Here is a 19523-nt window from a genome sequence, read left to right as displayed (position 1 = left end):
TATCAGGACCTTCTAGTTTTCCATATACCCATTTTGAACTAAACATGAATGAAACCAAAAACGTTTGAAATAGAACACAGCAGAAGGTGTTTTTACTGGCTGCTTTGCATTCACCAAAAGCAAAGGGAGTTTTTACATGAGATGACTGCACTGCATTTCAGTGCTGCGTTTTTCATATTAATATAGTTCAGTCTAAGAGTTGTACTTCATTCAAAACTGATGTTCAGTGTTTTATCTTAATTGAGATTAATTCAAATGTCTATACAAATTAAAGATACACCCAAAATAAAAAGATATTTGAAAATATTTCAGTAGATGTCTGGAGAAAAATTACAGGAACACACAACGAGAGCAATAATATATTTTCCAAGCACAAAATTTCATCCCCTCTGTGGATAGCTATTATACAGCTCAGACAGCACATTTATGGAAACCTTTAAGCCAAGATTCAGCTGGGTGCAGTTGTGACAAGTTGTCAGACGATTGTATCTCAAGCCTTTGTTCCCCTGTATCTCAAAAATTATAAGCTTATGGGCAGAACACATCTACAACAGATAGATGAAACTGGGAGTAGTTCAGTCTTCACAAAGCTTAGGTCAGGCTTTGTTTTTGAAAACTCGACTCTGGGACAGTTCAAACCCAGGTCAACTTTTTGCCAAAACTCCAAAGTCCAAAGGGAGCTAGCCTGGAGCCAGTGGCTACATATTTAAAGCAGTAGCCTATCTTCACAGCTAGGTAGAAAGCGAAATAATCCTCTCAAGTATCCCTTTAAAGTTTTGACAGCTTATATATAAAGTATATATGCATATATCCTTAAATTGTCCACCCTGCCCATGGAAACACAAAGCTTTTGGAACAAAAGCATTATTCAGCATGATTAAAAAACAAAATAGAAAAAGAAAGATAGCTTTGCCAGATTCTTGGCAAAACATTATCTACATTGTGATTTCCTCACAGAGAGAAAGGTGATGAATTGAGGAGAAGCAAATGCAGGCCAAGGGGCAGTAGGGCACTTAGAAGACAGCTTCGTCTAATCTATGGGCTGAAGATTAGATATTCAATTCCAGTCAAAGGAATGGTACTCCGGGTTAGGTTGTGGGTGTGGAAGATACCGTGATGGGTTCTTTCCAAGTTTAAATGCAAACTGGTTTATACAAGATTATTTTTGGTTAAAGTCACTGTGACATAGTTTCTTTCAGCTGCCTCATTATGTGAGTTTATTAAAAAAAAAAAAAAATGCACGGTTCTCTCTCAGATCAAACAGTTCCTTTCCTGCCTTCTTCTGCCAAGTTATAATAAAATAAGGACTGTGACCTGAGCAGGATCTTCTAGAGCTAACAGAAAAGGAAAAACAGTCTGAATAAGAGTTCATGCTACGAATTTAAGGTTAAAAAAAAAAAAATCAGAATTAAAAAAAAATACAGGATTAAGGCAAAAATATATATATATATACAGAAAAGCTCTATATGCACCACAGCCCTACAAAACACATGCTGTTCTCCCATTTTCAGGTATGAGCTGGCAAGGTGCTAACCACTCCATGAACTTTTGGAGTCAGCAAGGCACCATTTCTTAAACAACATAAAATAACTCTTAGGAGTTTTCTTTGTGTTTTCTTTATGTCTGGCACTAGATCTCTACTATATGATCTTACATTTAGTTCTATAGTGTCTTCTAACATACTGGCTCTTACTGGCTTGTGTTGATGCATGTTTTGGTTTTTCCTCCAGAGAGTAATAAGCAGTGTTTTTTTATGTGCTTAAGCAGTTTGTGCAAGGTTTCTGTAATGCACCACGAGAAAGCCAAAGGCTTCCCAATGGCAGGGGAAATGGCTGTCAAACATAGCACCAAATTGCTGGCTCCAAATTGCTAAAAACAGTAATTGTTACAAACCCAGCCTCTTGCAAACAGAGATCCTTCGGGAACAATGGCATTTCCACAGGACTAATGGAAGTCACACATGGGACCCAGCTCCTTGCCCTGCTGGATTGAAAACTGAATTTTGGTTAAGATATCTTGTTGCAGTGCTCAAGAGCACAAAGCCACCAATCTGTAGAGAGATAGGGGAGCCAAGCTGTAGCACAACGTGAGAAGGCTGGGCAGGGGAAAGATTCTCCCTAAAGCCGAGAAATCCTGTTTTCCTCACTGACCTTACTTACTCTGTCAAACGTGGAAGCAAAAAGTTTGAAGTGAGCTCCATCGGGGTGTGTTCCCTCAGTAGATGGTGAGCAAATTCAGCTGCCAACAGAAATGCCAGCATCCTGCCACTAAGAGGAGCTGAAATTCAGCTGTCATCAGCAGCACGGGCATGCTCCAGCACAGCCCTTCCACCGAGATCCCTCCTCCTCCTCTTCCTCCTACCCAGGTGAAATTTCACCTCTGATGTGCCAACAGAGAACCCAACAGCAGATTGCTGCTCTGACCAAGAGCAGGACTAGGGAGAGGAAGTGGTGGACTGCCAGAGCACACACAGAACTTCCAAGAACTAAATGAAATACACTCTTTCTGACCCTATGGAGAGGTAAACCTTTGGGAAACCTGCATCTGTACCAGTCTGTGGAGAGCTTGCACAGACTTGGCCATGTGCCTAACCTGCAGTTTTTCACACTTTTAGCTCCAAAAGTTTCCTCTCTCATATTTAAAATATTGTTTTCCTCCCAGTATCATGCAGGCTGTCAATGCAAGTCAAGGTGGTTGCCTTTCCCTGAAACTTATGTATTTTTGCTGGCTCGGAGTGGAAGCTGCTGAAGGGATGTCTGGGCTGATGGGAGGAGAGCATCTCTGTAGCCAACTCACTGGTCTTCAGCGATCCTCTCTTCAGCAGGGAGAGGAGAGAAAGCAGGATATATTAAAAAAAAAAAAGATATGGCATACATAAAACATACTGGCAAGTCTGCCTATAAGAGGGCAGAAGAAAGGGGCTTTAGTGTGCACCAGTTTCCCTAAAGATAGGTTATCTCAACACTTTAAAAGACTGGAAAACTCAGAAAATAAATTCCTGAGAAATAATGGAAAGAAAATTTATGACAAGTAATTCACTAAAGAAACTTGCAGAGAATCTCAAATTTGCACAATTTACTAAAAGTGCAGTAGAAAAGTTCTGAAGATTTTCTTTCTTCACATTTAATCATGGAGTGGTTTGCATTGAAAGGGACCTGAAAGATCATCTAGTTCCAATACCCCTGCCATGAGCTGAGACACCTTCCACTAGACCAACCTGGCTTTGAGCACTTCCAGGGATGGGGAATGCACAACTTCCCTGAGTAACCCTGTCCAGCGTCTCACCACCTTCACAGCCAAGAATTCCTCTAATATCTAGTCTAAACCTGCTCCTCCATTCCCCCTGTTCTGTCACTAAATGCTCTTGTAAAAAGTCCCTCCCCAGCCTTCCTGCAGCCCCCTTCAGGTATTGGAAGTCGCTCTAAAGCCTCACCAGAGCCTTCTCTACTCCAGGCTGAACAAACCCAACTCTCTCAGTCTCTTTATAGGATTACTAAGGTCGTAATGTTCTTCATAAAAACATGCTTAAGCTATAACCAGAGCATAAAACTGAAAAGCATTAAAATATTAAAAATATGGCAACCCTTTGCCTATACCCTTTCTTTTCCAATGGCATGGCTCTCCCCAAAGATATATGATACCAAATGGAAACTCCAAAGCCTAGATGGCCCCATCGTGTCTTACCAGGGCATTCAAGCTCTCCATAGATTGCAAATAAATGCAAAATCACACCAACACAACTGCAATGTGTCACTAAGCTGATAAAGTATCATCAGAGTAGAAGAGCAGTGAGAGAGTGACTGTAAAGGTAAAATACTTCAAGCATAAAAACCAAATCAACCAAACAAAGAAAAAAAATATCTTCTCTATTCTTATATATCTACCAACATTAAATACATATGTGCATTTTGAAAATCCATGTTTTCTTTCCTCTGTTGCACATTATTAAGTCCCAGTAAGTCAGATTCACTTTTCAATCCAGCAGGTTGTGACCTGCCCTCAATGGTCTCTGTAAATGTTATATAATTAAAAGAATCATATTATTTACTTACAAAAATAAGCACAGTCTCCAAAAGGTTGCTTGTTTTCCTAAGGGACGACTTTAGAATTGAATTACAGAGCTGCATATGTAATTGATTTATCTTTAAATTTAAGGAAAAAAAGAAAGCTCCTAGAAGATCTCTAAACACTCTAAGGAGGATAGTTGGAATGAAGGCCAAGATGTTCATGTCCAGCAAGTTCTTAATTTGAGTCAAAGAACGGAGAAAACTGTTCTGAGCATCCTGCCAGTGACATGAATTATTGCATCCTTTCTCACAAGACCAGATACTTCAAAGTAATTTCCATGGAGGAAATAAATCCTTTTGATTTAGAGAACTCAGCTAATTCATTTAAAGCTGATTTCTTGCACATCTCACAGAAGAGGAACCAAGCAGGTAGACACTGCTGTCGGCACAGCAGTGACAGAAAATTATGATGTACTACACTCACCACTGGCACTCAGCACTTCAGGTTACATATAAATAAAACAATATAATGGTTTTAATGAGCATTTCAAAAGACTTTGCTGAATCAGAGCTTTGCAGAATGTTCATTTCTGAAGCGTCAATCTGCACCCATGTGCACTGAGATAGTTTCTAAGTAAATTTATTTAAGTAAAAGCGTAGAAATTCATGCTGAGCTACAACAACTCACAAAACAACAAATCACAGGCACAGAACATAATCTGGCAGCTGTAATAGTAATTGAATTTTCTGCTTGACTCCTCAACAAGCAGCAAGGATGAAAGCAATATCATGTTTTAATTTTATCTTCCAGGCAACAAAATGGGGTCAAGAGGTCAGTGATAATCTATTAAAAGCTGTGAGGATATTATTTCCCTAACCCAGGTTTAGAGTTACACAGCTTTTTGTCATGATGAAGATCTGAACAAAACAAGAGATCATAAAATGTATAAAAAGCCTGCCAGGATGCAGGAAGGTCACATGTCAAGAGTTGCCTGCAAAAAACCCTGAACTGGTGTAATCCTGGGGTTAGGGGATTGGACAAAGTGTCAGCTGTCAGCCCAACTTCAATTGCTTGAGCCTGAGGTCCTCTTATTGTTCAAATTCTTTTTTCTCCTTCCTTTTCTTCTTGCCCCTAATCTTATTCTTGTTCTTGCTACAAATCGCCTAGAGTTTAACAAATTCACCAGGTGGCTGTACTTAAGCATGGGTGGTATTTCCTGAGAAGAAAAATGCCAGGGTCAAATCCATCCAAGCTTCAAGAACTGGTCCACAGGGTGCTGCAGACAGAAGAGCTGGGTCTGGAAGAATCCCAGCAGCCATTCCCAGGCACCAGAAGCTCAACACCTGCATGCACAGTCACAGGGAATAGGGACAGATTTAAGGTGTATCATGCCTTAGAACCAGCATTACAACAATCACCTATGTAGGTACTCTGTGTACTGAGCAAAACTTTAACAATGCTATTTTTACCAATAGCTGCAACAATATCCATCTTTTTCCAAAGGATTTAAAGAGATCTAATATTTTAGGTGTTGGAATTCAGAGGAAACAAGCTTAATTTGAAGTAGAAAAAAGATCTGGTTTATTTACTTCAGGATCCAAATATCTTGCATTATATTCTACTTAATTCCAATCCTGCTCTAAAACTAAAAATAGGCGTACATGATTTTATTGGTTTTTCTCCCTACCTCCATTTTTGCTAAGGAAAAGATATACTGAGATATTTGCTTTCAAGTAAAATATGTGCATTACACTGCATGTGTGTGGCAGTAAAGGTAAAGTCAAGAGAGTATTCCACTGGCTGGAAATGAAAGGTAGCACAGTATACTCTTTGTTTTTGTTGCAATATAAACCACAAGCTTTGGCCAGTCATCAAAAAAAATGGTACCTACAGAGCAAGTTTCACCTTTAGAATTAATCCTATGGTCTATGTAAAAATAAAGTGAAGTTTCCTGAAAATCTCATGCTCTGGAGTACAATAAATTCCCCTGGTAACATTATGCTAGGTAGAATGAAACTAAAAAATCAAATAATTTCTTGAGAAACATAACCCACAAGCTTTCAACTCAGTTTATTCACTGTAAACTGTGTTTTGTTAATGCCACAAAATATACAAGAAGCAAAATTTCCCCTGAGCCTCATGTTCAGTGAAATGAAAATGTTTCTACTTATCTGTACCACATTAAGAGCCAAAAACTTATTGAACCCTGCTAGAAGTAATGTTCTTAATAATTTTAACTAACTTTTCCCTCTAGTAACACTAAGAGAAGATAGAAGGAGACAGAATCCACTGCTCTTTTCAGAAAACATCCTCAACTGAGTGCTAAAAGAGCAAAGCTTATTGTAAAATAGTGACAGAAGTGAATCCACTTTCCCCTCTGCATGCAGCTTTTCATTACACAATACTTTGGTTTTAGCAATGAAATGGGCTTCAGAAGGCTTGACCTCTTCCCTGCTCACATAGCCTCACCTTTCTGCCACAAACTTTTATCTTCTTGGTGTGTAACTGCAGCTGTTTGGGCACCTGTACTATGGGTTGGTCCACAGAAAGGATTTGGGTGGAAGGAAACCCAATGTTTTCTCCACTTTCCCCTGCTAAACCTGTGGTAAAGCAAATATATCAGGGAGTGTGTATGCAAACATTGCCCAATTTCCCAACTGAGTTACAGCTACATGTGGAAAACGTCCTGATCTTTAGTTTCTGCATTGCTAGAGGGACACAAGCCCGAAGAAATTCAGAGATCAATGAAATTGATTGGCAATTATTTTAGGAAAAATTTACTTATAGTAAAAAGCAGCAAAAAGTGGATTGGGATTCAGAATACCAGGAGCTTATTTCTACCTCACTAATTGATCTCCAAGTCAAAAACGAAGGGTATTTAGGCTGGAAGAAGTAAAGATCCTGATACTTGCACATCACTACTGAATCATCATCATGAGCAATAAAAATTAATGAATGACATGAAAATAAAAGTGATTACTTTTAGGTGGACATAAGGTAAAAGGTTATGTCATGCTGGAAGGAATAAAGCAAAGGCAGCTGGGGCTGAAGGTCACCTCCATTTTGCAACTAGGAACAAACAGTGATTGCATCTTTTCAAATGTTTAATCTGTAAGCACTAAGGAACAGGGGCACAGTACAGCAATGCCTGCAACAACAACAGTGCTTGGGGAGCACAGTCTTTTCAAGAGCTTCTCTGCCTTGTCCTTTACTTCAAAGTATTTTCTTCCAACCAGCACCAACACAGAAAATTATCCTATGAATAGCTAAGAAGCAAGCAGTAGATGTTTTGTCTGTTCACTATAATTTAGAACAAAACACTCTGTGTTGTATGTAAGTGATTTCCAGGTGTAAAGTGTGAAGGCTTCTATAACCCACTTATCTGATAACTGTCCATATCTCAGCTCTCCCCTTCTCAGTCCCCTTCTCTGATACTCCCCCAGCAAAAATACTGAAAGAGACAAACCTAAACCCCTGCATCTACTTCCTCTCATACCCACACAGTACATACCCATAATAGAGCACTCATCTCTGCTTCAAAAAATCCAAAATGAGCCGTGTAAACAAAGCCACAGAGAGAAGAGAACATTAAATGCGTGGTGACAGTGGCCACCAAGCAGCAGCAACAGCAGGTTTGCCAGGCCAGCCTGATGTCCCACTTCTTCTAAGAAGAACAAGAGACTGCTGATGACAGCACAAAATACAGAAGCTATGTCTGCTTGTGCACCAAGCTGTAATGAAACTGTGCCTGCAACAGGTAGGAGAGACAAAATGTGGGTAACAGGTAAAAAAAGAGAAACAAAAACCACCATAATTTCCTCTCAAAGCCTGGTGGTATTTTATGGGGTTATTATAGTGCCTTGCATCTCTAGGTTGTGAGTTCAGAGCTGTTTGCCTTGACAAAACCCTCAGTCCCACAGCAGGCTTTGGGTACCAGGGGTATCATGTGACAGTGAGCTGCTGAACTAGTTCCAAACAGCCCAAGAACAGGCAGATGTGCCTCTTCCATCCTGGAGTGAGATACTGCCTTGAAAAAATGGCCAGACAGCTTGGGATTCACTAGAGAACAAGAGTAGAGTCCTGGAGCCTGAAGGCTCAACATGCTACCTCAGTCTGTAAATATCTGAGAAACCCACATGGAATATATTATATGCCTTGTCTCCCTCTCTGTAAATGTGTGGAGCCCACATATGCCTCAAGGAGCAACTCCATTGCTGTAAGCAGCACTAGGAGCTCAAATAGCAGAGATCTGCACTGTGAGCCAGTTCCAGTAAAAAAAAAAAAAAAAAGGGGAGGGGGGGGAGGAAAAAGTGGGAGGAAAATAATTATAGTATTATAAAAGAAGTCATTAATGGGCAGTCTTCCTCAAACATTTATATTATATATTTTCCCACACACAATTTTCTTTCTAAAGCACCCATTTTGTTCTATTAAAACAACATCCTGCATCAGACAAATGTTACATTTTAAAGGAGGTCACAGTGTGCAAAACAAAGGGAAGGCTTTAGGAGGAGGAAATAAAATTATGCTTGAATTCTATCTTAGAAAAATAGACCCAAGTCCAGCCTTTGTGAGGGCTACTGGAGTGATGCTGATATGAACTAATGAACTAATCAATAGTGCTCAAAAGCTGATAAAACTTGCATCCTTTGGATGTGCTACCTGACACCCCAGGGGTAATTTATAGACATGCTGAGCATTTGGTACCAGTTGAAGTCAATGAGTGTAAAACACACTTGAGTATTTTAAATAGTAACAAACAGCAAATTCTCAGAAAAACAAAAACAAAAATACAATCAGAGTCGTCTCTAAACATCTGGAGGCCCTTTTAACTTCTCTGTAGTGTTCACAGCTTTTATCAGTACAAGGGCAGGTAGCAGTGAGGAAAAAGGAGAGAAAGTAAGGGAAAAAAATTAAAGAGGTCGTGTCAAAGCCCTTAACAAAGCTTACCAGTAAAGTCACACAGGTATCTTCATGTCTGATTTCCCAATTCACAAATGCTAGGACGCTTTTGTGCATGGATTTTTACTTACATGTGGTACTTTCCCAGTGACGTTGTTTCCAGCAGGAGGGAACTCCAGAGGTACTGCATGCCTCAGCACTGGGCAAGCTTTCCTTGGACATCCCCAACTTCTTGCTCCAGCCAGCTGTACAAGCTATGTGTCCCACCAGAGGTATCAACAATGAAACTGGACCCTTCCAACACATCCAGCAGAGCTCTCCAATGGAGGAATGCCTTAGTGCCTTCAACAGCCTAATGCTTGCTGAGTTACTGCTCTGCCTGTGACTGTGCCTGGAGTGGGTGCATCTCCTGAGCCTATTCAGCACCACAGGGTACCAGGACAGTGGGAGTTTGTCATCCTGGTCTTTGTAAAGAAGTGAAGTCTCCCTTAGACTGACATTGTCTCTGCTGCTCACCAGCAGCCCTCTCTGTGAAGGGGACCTCCATACAACCTGCATCCCCTGGATGGCTCCTGACTGCAAGATAGTGCTTTCTAATTATACTATAACTGCATCCTGCACAGAAAAACAAACATTTTCTCCACTTTTCTTACCACAATTGCTGATTTCTTCCATGAGTAACATTTTTTTTTAACCAGAGCATCCCAGATTTATTTAAATGACTGATTTTAAAAGGCTAAAGGCAAGGGACATCCCATATCTTCCCTTTGATGCTTTTTTATTTACTTTTAAGCTCCAGGTAGTTCACAAGTGACTGTTCATTTGAATGCCATTTCTTGAGGAAATTAATACACAGGATTTTTTTTAATACTTACTTTAAAAAACCAAACATGGTTTTGCATGTCAACATGGCAATAAATACCATCCAGAAGTCATAAAGTGATTGCCATTTCTTTTTCTCAAAATTAATGTCATTAATTCCAGTAGAACTGCTCAAAAGAGAGTTTACCAGCATCAGCTCACAGAGACACATGAAAAGGGGAGAGCCAGACTAAAAAAGTGTCAGAAACAATTTACTTTTTCAAAACTCAAAAATAAAGCAAAGATCCCCTGTGAACATTGGGCAATCCCCATAATCTCTTTTTTCCTGGGACAGCATCATGAATTTAAGGATGAAGTCCATGTGTAAAAATCCTGCTTTTTCTCCCTCCTTATATAACCCAGAAAGCCATGGGAAAATGTCTTCTGTATTAATGTATTAAACAACTTGTGAACTTTCTTTCAATTAAACAACTTTCTTCTAATTAGAGTGGGTGGCTTTTTCCCATTCCAAAGTGACAACCAGCAGGAATTGCTGAAAGATTGCTGGTGCAGCATCTCTGTTTCCCTTCCAGATGCAATGGATTCACCAGTGACTCATCAGACACCCCCGGGGCATGGATGGCAGTGTGGGGTGGCCCTCACAGAGCCCCACATCTCTGCCCATCACTTACCAACACTTATCAGCTGGGAGGTGGATGCCAATGGTGTCCAACTGCAGCTGTCTCAGGCCACAGCCCAGGAGAGCACTAAAAGTGATGTTGTATAATTGAGAGCACTCTTTGGTAAATTATTCATAAAGCAGTTAAAGGCAGAGGAGGGCAGAGCTTTAGCCAGTGTGCAGCAGCAAAGCCAGATTGGTTTCAATAGATTTAAACATGGAAAATGCTGAACATGTCTTTTAAATATGCAAAGTCCCATTGACATAAAGGAGGAAGCTACTAAAGACTATCAGGTTCTTGACTCAGAGACTTAAAATGTCTGTTTTGCAAAGATTATGGTAGTCCATGAAATGCCTTTGAAGAATTGCATGTTAATGTCTGCCCAAGTGTGGTGACACATCAGACTAGAGCTTATCATTTCAATCATTTGTTCCCAGGTTAGCAACCACGGCAGACAGAACAGCCCTACTTCTAACAGAAGATGTGTGATGATTTAAATTATTACAGTGTGTTCCCAGGCAGCACTTCAAATTACATTTAAATGGGGGAAAAAAAAAGCCAAACCCTTAGTGGAATGAAAAATCTATTCATTGTATAATCTTGGAAGACTTTTCTACAAGACTTAAATTAGGAGCCTTAATAAATCTCTCAGAGGCTTTTAGCAACTTACGTTGTGTTTATGTTTAATAAAAATGGTGGAGGGTTCCAACTAAATTAAATTAAACTAGCTCTTAATTCCTATGTTTTGAAAAGGCATCACGTTGATACTGTGATGACTTTATTCATGGAAATATGACTCAACTCTTTGGCTCACAAATCTCTGTTACCAACCCCGCACGAAGGAAAAATAGGAAATCACAGCTGCAGTCTCTGAGCTCCTGGAGACAAATGTCTGAAAGCAAAGAAAACAAAAGAAACCAAAAGGGAGAGCTAACCCTTGGGAAGCATTGTCTAGAAGGTTTGTGGCTACCTCTGACTAACCATGCGTCCCTATTTTTGAACATCTGAGTCATCCCCTAGGGTGCTGCACCTCTGTGTAAATAAATAAATAAGTATAAACCCACAGAGCAACAGAGAATGTGAATGGTTGGTGAGGAGGAACACGTTTGGTCAGAGTGGTGAAGAGGGGAGAACAAACCTCAAGGATGAATACTTTCCAACCCCAAAAAGGATCAGAAATAGAACAGCAAAACAGCCAACAAACAATCTATATCCTTTTAGCAGAGACCAATCTTACCATCTCTATTCAATATATGCTTCCAAATAGATAATAAAGTACAAAAGGATTCTCCTCTGAATGATGAATAAAGGAAATAATGTCACTTCCCCAAACAAACAAAAAAACCCAAAATCTGGCCCGCAGTTACCAAGTTTGATTGTATTGCAACACAGTAAATTTTAAATTCTCTCTGACCTACACAGGAAGACCAGGCAAGCCTCCTCTATCCCCCCCACAAGGCCAAGGGCAGCAGCAGGGTGATGGGGATTCTCTTCCTTTGAACGTAAGAAGGTGGCATAAAAACATTATCCTTTAGAAAGGCTTTAAACTCTACTTTCCCCCACCTAGAAACACAGTGTAACACCACTGCATGAAAAACAAGCACTCCAGCCCAAAACTGCCACCTGCAGAGCAGCACCTGGTCCCCGTGGTTGCCCTCGGCTGGCACTGGTGGCTGCCGTGTTCCCAAGCTGGAAACGCAGACCCCATCAGTCTGTGCCTTGCACAGCCACTTTGGGCACTTCTGCAGGTGGCTTTAAAATCACTGTCCCTGCTGTGTGAAACCACTTGACACTCGCTTTATTTCTATACAGACTTCACACAGGCAAAAGCAGGTACACAAGATGTAAAGCAGCCAGCAGGCCATGGCTGTGTGGCAGGTGGGTTTTCAGAAACAAAACTGACTGCGGTTATCCAGATTACTGCTTGCTGAGAATCACTCAGGGAATATTAAGTCAGTATTTAAAACACACAGCAAACAAATCCTTTCCTTCACTGCATGGCATGAATAGTTGTGCTAATGAAAAAGGTATGGGGAACAGCACAGGTGAAAAGAGCTCCTAGTGCAAGGTATTTTTTAAGCCAGTGCTGCTAAGACAGATGTTGCAAAGCCACACCCTTAGCCTGGTAGCTTTAACATTGAGAATTGCTATTTCTCAGCACAAACGGATCATGGGACCTTATGGCTCACAGAGGAGCCTGTAGGCTACAGCCAGCATGCATGAGAGAAATGTCCCTAAAAATGTCTTGATGTTAAAATGATGTTGAATAGAAGTGCAGTTCAAAATACCCAATGATTCCTGGCAAGCCAGACAGCGCAGCTACTGGCAAAAGAACAAAAAGGGGGAAGAAAAAAAAAAGAGAAACAGAGTCAACAATTATTAGATGTTTCCATGGACAATTTTTCAGTGTGACTCTCATCTTTCTCTGTTCACAAACAAACTTTCCCAGAATTAGCAGACTACACAGATGCCCATATAGCTTCTGGCAATGCACAAAAATTCAAGCTCCTAACAGTGTTGCTATACACATACTGGGGCTAATGAGAGACAAAAATGACTGACAAGGGCCCCTGTCCCAAGCCCCAGCTTCCACCCTGATGCCTGAAGCCCATCAGCCTCTTGTCTTTGTACAGGGTGTCTGTGGGGCAAGGTGTACATGTGAACCTCTGTGATTTGTCCCAACAGTTCAGCCTTTAGAAATCTTAAATCTGCTCAGTTATTGTATGCATAACAGCAAACTCCCCTTTCCTACTCTTGGTGGATTTTGGGCTAAGTCTAGTAAAATACTCATTTTTTCTCTCACCTATGCTGTTAATTGCCTGTCTATAATGAAACTGAAAACAGAAGGACAGTAAATGACAGGCTCAATGTTTTAGCTTTGGTGCCTCATAAAGTACTAACCTGGGCCACATGCAATACCCACATAGCACGGCTAAATGATCAATCTAAAACCAACAGGAGCTTTTGTATGGACTGATGGTCTTTGGCTTAGGCCCCTTCCAAACACTGAGTTTTCATGAGTTATACCAGCTGCCACTTGTATTTATTTTATAAACACCACATGCTAAGTGTAAATTGCATCGCCTCCACCACTGATTTCACCCCAGACACTTTTATACAAGTTATGGGTGGTGGAATCCAGGTTTAGGCTGAAGGCCAAGAAAGACCTCTCCAGTGAGGTTCTATAATTGAGGTGGGGTTTTTGTTGGGGTTTTTGGGGGGATTTTTTGTTTTTTTTTTTTTTAATAAAATGCTGAAACATCAAGTATATGGATGAGTAAGAGATTTGGTTTGTCACAGTGTTATTGACTTGTTGCATAGGAGACCTAACACCTGCGAGCACAGAACCCGGAGAGAAAACCACCAGCCCAGACAGAAGCACTCACAGCCTGGTCATCAGCACCCACAGACCAGGTCCTGCTCTTCAATCATCTTTTCTACTACAAATTTCTGCAGGCAGAAAATACATGAAAGGCAAAAACCAAAACAAGCAACTCAGGCTCTTCAGAAAGAAGGGAATGAATAAGGGGAAGGGGAATGATGACTTTCAGTGTCAAGTCATGGGATTTTTTTCCCAGGACTTGCTGCTCATCTCTAAAAACACTATGAAGGAAATGTTTCTCCTCAAGACCCTTTTCAGGTCAGAAGCATGGTTCAAGTACCTTTAAAAATAAGCACAAAACCACAATCTCTGGCATGTTCAGGCATTTTACCTGATCGGAGCCTTCAAAGTTTTAGATTAGTAATTACCTAAATGAATTTGTACCTATTATTAGTAGACAGATACAAGTGAGCAAGCTGTTTCCTGCTTTATTTTAACCAGAAGGACATCTCCCATACTGGGCATTCTCACACTCAAAACACATGTTTTGGTCACCCCAGGTTTTTGGATTGTTTGTTTGTGTTTGGGCTGACCACGGGCGTGCTCTCTCCAGAGCTCCTCAACTCCCACACATTTTTCTGCCTTCGGCAGGGCTCAGCTGTGACACATGGTGGGTGCAGGTCAAGCACATCCCTGGTGTTTCTGAGGTCACAGGGTTACAGCCTTCCCAGCAGCATGTCACATCAAGTGTTCTGTAAACTCATCATGTAGCGTGGCCAAACAGCACAGCAAAGTGCACAAAAATAGTTTTGTTCATCTGCAGCTGAAGGAGGTATTCAGATGGGAAGATCTTCCAGGGCAGGAATTACATGTTTGTACTGATGTCAGAGCTTACCTCCTGCCCTTCTGTATTAATAAAACAATGGGATAGATTTTAGAACAGAACAAGACCAAGAGTGTGTGTAAAAGTTGTTTTGATGACCTGGAGTCAAAGTGTGGTTTCTTTCTGTGTATTATTTACTTATACTTTAGTGTGTATATAGACACACATGCTTGTATATACATACAAATGCATATATACACATTTGCATGTGTATTTATCCACTGTTTATATCTTTTATAAACATACACATAGTTTGTATATTAAAAAAAGGGAAATAATATTCCAAGAGGATTATATATGCTTTCCTCATGGAAAACCTAAACTTGTTCATTTTTTAAATATTTCCTCTGATGTATTCAGCTTCCATCTGTTCTGCAGAATAAGTCTTCCCTTGCATTTCTGTGAAGTGATTGAGATCTGTCCTTCAGCAGTTGACAGTATTATTCCATTATTTTGAATCCACAGAATACTGGAGGACACATCCATGTCTCTGTTGCCCTGGAGAGCCCAGAACTGGGCCCACTACTCCAGATGTGGCCTTACCAATGCAGAAGAAGGGGAAGGATCACTTCCCTCAGCCTGCTGATAACAGTCTGAATGCAGCCCAGGAGGCTGTTGGCCTCAGTCATGGTCTATCAAGCACTGCTTCCTTTTATTTTTACTTTTGTCTGCAAGTTTGCTGAGGGTGCACCAAAACATTATCCCACCATCCAGGTCATTGAAAATATCCAACAATATTTGACCCCAGAACTGACCCCTGGGGTATACCCTTGAGGACCAGTCTCTGGCTGGACTTGATGCCACTGACCATAATGCTTTGAGCTTGGAAGTTCTGTCAGGTAAATCCATCTCACTGCCCAAACATCTAATCCATACACCATTAGTTTGTCTATGAGACTGTAATAGGAGACAGTGATGAAAGCCTTACTAAAGCTGAAATAAAGAACAGCCACTGTTCCAGTCATGTCATTGTAGAAACTTGTCCACTGTAAGTCCATGCTTGATTTTGCTTGATTCACTCATTGGAATGGACAGCTCCTCACCATGGATGAAAACCAATCAGCCCTCTTGGACTCCAGTTCTCTAGGGATGATCTCCTCTGGGATTATTCCACACAAATCCCTGAACAGACCAAAGTGCTCTCCTGAAGTCAGTCCTTCACCTTTTCCCCTTCATCTCAGGATCCCACACACCCCAATCTCATGGTTACTGCTGCCCCCAACCCTCATATCCCTGATCAGTCTTCCCTTCTCTGCAAGTACAAGGTCCATCAGAGTGTGCCCCCTCATTTGCTTCTTGCTCACCTTATCAGGACGTTGTTATTAAAGCACTGCAGAAACCTGGTGGATTGCTTGTGCCCTTCCAGCATGTAACGGGATGTTTGGCTAGACTCCCACAAGAATCTGGACCAGTGACCACAAGACTTCTTCCAAATATTTGAAGACAGCTTTGCTTAATTCCTCACAGTTTACAGCAGACATTCACAACACTACCCCACGTGTTGGTGTGCCCTCTAACACTGATCTGCAAGCTCTCAGCTGACTCTGGTCTGTCCCAAAGCAGACCTCCAACCATTCCCACTTGTAACTATGGTGTGGCCTTCCTAAACAGCCTCTATCCAGCCACTGCAGTGCTTCAGCAGCATCAGCTATCCCACCACATCCGTGCAGACATGGAGCTCATCTGCCTTGCTCCAGCCTCAGTGAGAGATCCCCAGCCCCAAATCTGCAGAGCTGCACCCTCCTCAGCAGCTTGCTCTGGGCTATGGCCTCTGCTGGGTCAGGGAGCCAGGGGTAATTTCTCCCCCAGGTGCTGGAGACCACTTCTGGCAGCTCCCTGCCACTGCTGCTGAGCACAAAAGCACTGCCAGCCCCACACCCTGGCCTCTCCTGCACAAAGTGCTGCTGGCTGCATGCCGTGATTGATGGTTTTACAGGCTCCCCCCAGCACCAGCTGCCAGGATTCCTGACCCTGTCTGGTCAGGATTCAGCTGGAACAAAAGCTCAAAAGCCTCCTCTCACAAAAAACTCTTCAATATTTATACCATCTACCATAGATACCACAAGCCAAGTGAAAATTTTACCATCTGCTTCTTTCTACAAGTGAGCAAAAGCAAGCAGTCAGGGTCAGAGATGCCTTAACACTTTCATTGGTTTTATCCATTCAGTGATTTTTACCAGCACCATTCCAATTACCACAGAGCTAATGAGAGCCATCAAGGACAAATTAATAATTCTGCAGTAATCTATTACTGAAAATATAGCTGACCTAGACATAGAGTGAAATAACATGTCTGATACCAGGTCCACACTCACTAAATACCTTAATGAAAGTTAATCCCTTCACCTGGATATCGCCCAGACCTAAAGCAGCAGATGCCTCTGGTGTACAAGGAGGAAGAGGAAGGCCACAGTGTATTAAAGACTGCTTTCATCAATCCCATAACAAGGACAAAATCAGATATTATACTGTATATTGTATATTATACAATATCAGATATTATACCATAGGCCAAGTTGCAGCAAAGGACACTAATGTGTGTGTACACAAAGGACCACAAGGGGATCTGAACTCCACACTCACCTCCACAGGCAGCACCTTCAGGCAGTTAACACTTGACATTGTGCATTTTCTAATAAACTAACACAGAAAATGTCACTCTGACTTCCTCTTGCTCACCTGCAGGTAATTTTCCACCAGGTTCCATTTCAATTTGATGAGAGACTTAATTATCTGATGAATCAAAAACCCCAGCACCCACACTGCTGTTCCGATTAGTCCCATCAGCAGCCATCGATCCTGCTCTTTTCTGGAAACAGGAAGACACAGTTACCTCTCAGACCATAACACAGGATTATTTGCAATGCTGACTCTCACAAAGACATAAATTCATTTTCATAGCACTTTGATTATTACCTGTGACTGCCTGAACAACAGGCTGCTCTTGCCAATATCTCTTTTAAAAGTGTACACTCAACAAAGATTTACCTTTAGGTGAAAGCCATTTCCATTTGCGTAAGGAATACAGTTGATTTTTTTTGTTTTGGATTTTGATTTTTTTTTTAATATAGAAGTACCAATGCAGTCTAGTCTCTGATATTGAATGCTTGATGTCATATCAAAATCAATTATATGACTCAGTAATTAAACATTTGGTAGAGCACTCTGAACACATCTCAAAGTAATCCCTGTTTTCCTTCGACTGCAATAATGCACTGAGCACCCATCATGTAAATGTGCAAACTTTACCTTCAGTTTCTGTCTTTCCTAAACTTACACTTCTAAAAATAACTGTGCACCAGTAATAATGACAGATTTATTTTGAGTATCACTTAAGACTAGAGCAGGTCTACTGAGATTCAAACACTATGGTTCCTGCAGATTATGCAGAGAGAAAAAAAAATTCAATTAATTACTTTTAATAGTAATTTTTAAAATTAATTCATTAATTTAAAAATTATAATTAATTTCAAGAAGTCTTAGTAAGAGAACATTTGCCCAAACTTCTGTAAAGTCTCTTTCTTTTAAGTTGTATACATTGAGAAGTTAATAATTTAATTCGTTTTTGCATATTCAGCAAGTTGTGAAGAGCAAAGACATAAGCACTTACAAAATATGCTTTTAATCTCTTGGCCCCCTTCTACATTCAAAATATTTTCCTGTACATAGAAACAATAACTTTTTTTAATTCCTTCTGGTATCAGGCATCTACCTGGAGTGTCAAAATTACACCTAGTTTTAGAGGCAACTTAGCACTACTTAAGGTAAGTTAACCTGTATGTTTTCTCTTGTAGCCACGTCTTACAAAGCTTTTTGTGTGAAGGCAAATAATCCAGACTTTCATGGGGTAGCAGGTGTTCTCTCTACCAAAGGTGCTACAGCTTGGATGCTTTACCCAAGGCAGTTTACAAGCTGGCAGCTTGGAGAGGAGAAAGACTCAATGCATGTTAAATGTTTAGTGTAAATCAAAATCAGCAGCATGCTGTGGGTTTGCCACCTCCAAGGCATGACTTTGGTAACCAAAGAAAGAGAACAAAAGGGTTTCTGCTGTTTTCCACCAGCTGGACTTTGGACCAATTTGGCAAGGTCTCATCTCAAATAATTGCAGACACACAGAACCATAGAATGGTTTGGGTTGGAAGGGACTTTAAAGATCATCTAGTGCCAGCCCCTCTGCCTTGGACAGGGACACCTTTCACTGGATCAGGTTGCTCAGAGCCCCATCCAACCTGGCCTCGAGCATTTCCACGGATGGGGCATCTACAACTTCTCTGGGCAACCTGTTCCAGTGCCTTACCACCCTCACAGTGAAAAATTTCTTCCTCATATCCAATCTAAACCAACATTTTGGGAATTTGAAGCCATTCCCCCTTGTCCTGTCACTACATGCCCTTGTAAATAGTCTCTCAATCTTTCCCCTCAGGTACTGGAAGGTTGCAACTGGGTCACCCCCAAAGCCTTCTCTTTTCCAGGCAATGAAGAAACATAAATAGTTCCTGGTTGTGAATCCGTGAGTACTAAAGGGCAAGAAAGAAGAAAAGTTCTTTACACAAGCCACACACAGATTACCCAAAATAAAGTCTTTTGGACCTATGGTTTTGCAACACTGAAAAGTTTCCTTGTAGCCTACTCCTCACACTTCTCAAATATAACAACACACGGTCATGAAAGAAATACTGCTCAGGGCAGGGGGTGCATCCATGTCCAGATATAGCAATGGCCTAAGCCAAATTTCTTACACCATGACTGGGGGTTTTTACCAGCTCAGTCAGGCATTTCATTCTGGAGACTTCAAAAGTACTATGCAAATTACAGACCTGGCAACAGTCAATCTGACAAAAAAGAGGAGTTGAAGAGAATTTATATAGGTGGAAATCAAAGACTCCAGAAAATAATTGTTGTTGGAAACTGTGTGAATAGCTAGGAG

The 19523-nt window shown here is 41.0% G+C and overlaps 1 pseudogene; it reads right to left on the bottom strand.

The window, feature by feature from the left end:
* The window catches only part of LOC106851940 (chloride channel protein D-like), a 75709-nt pseudogene extending 56411 nt beyond the window's left edge, over positions 1-19298 (bottom strand).
* Between the last annotated feature and the right edge of the window lie 225 nt (positions 19299-19523).

Source organism: Sturnus vulgaris, chromosome 1 (assembly GCF_052056855.1).
Source record: "Sturnus vulgaris isolate bStuVul1 chromosome 1, bStuVul1.hap1, whole genome shotgun sequence".
Lineage (NCBI taxonomy): Eukaryota > Metazoa > Chordata > Aves > Passeriformes > Sturnidae > Sturnus > Sturnus vulgaris.
Note: the sequence above shows the minus strand (reverse complement) of the source record. Positions and strands in the feature narration are given on the sequence as shown.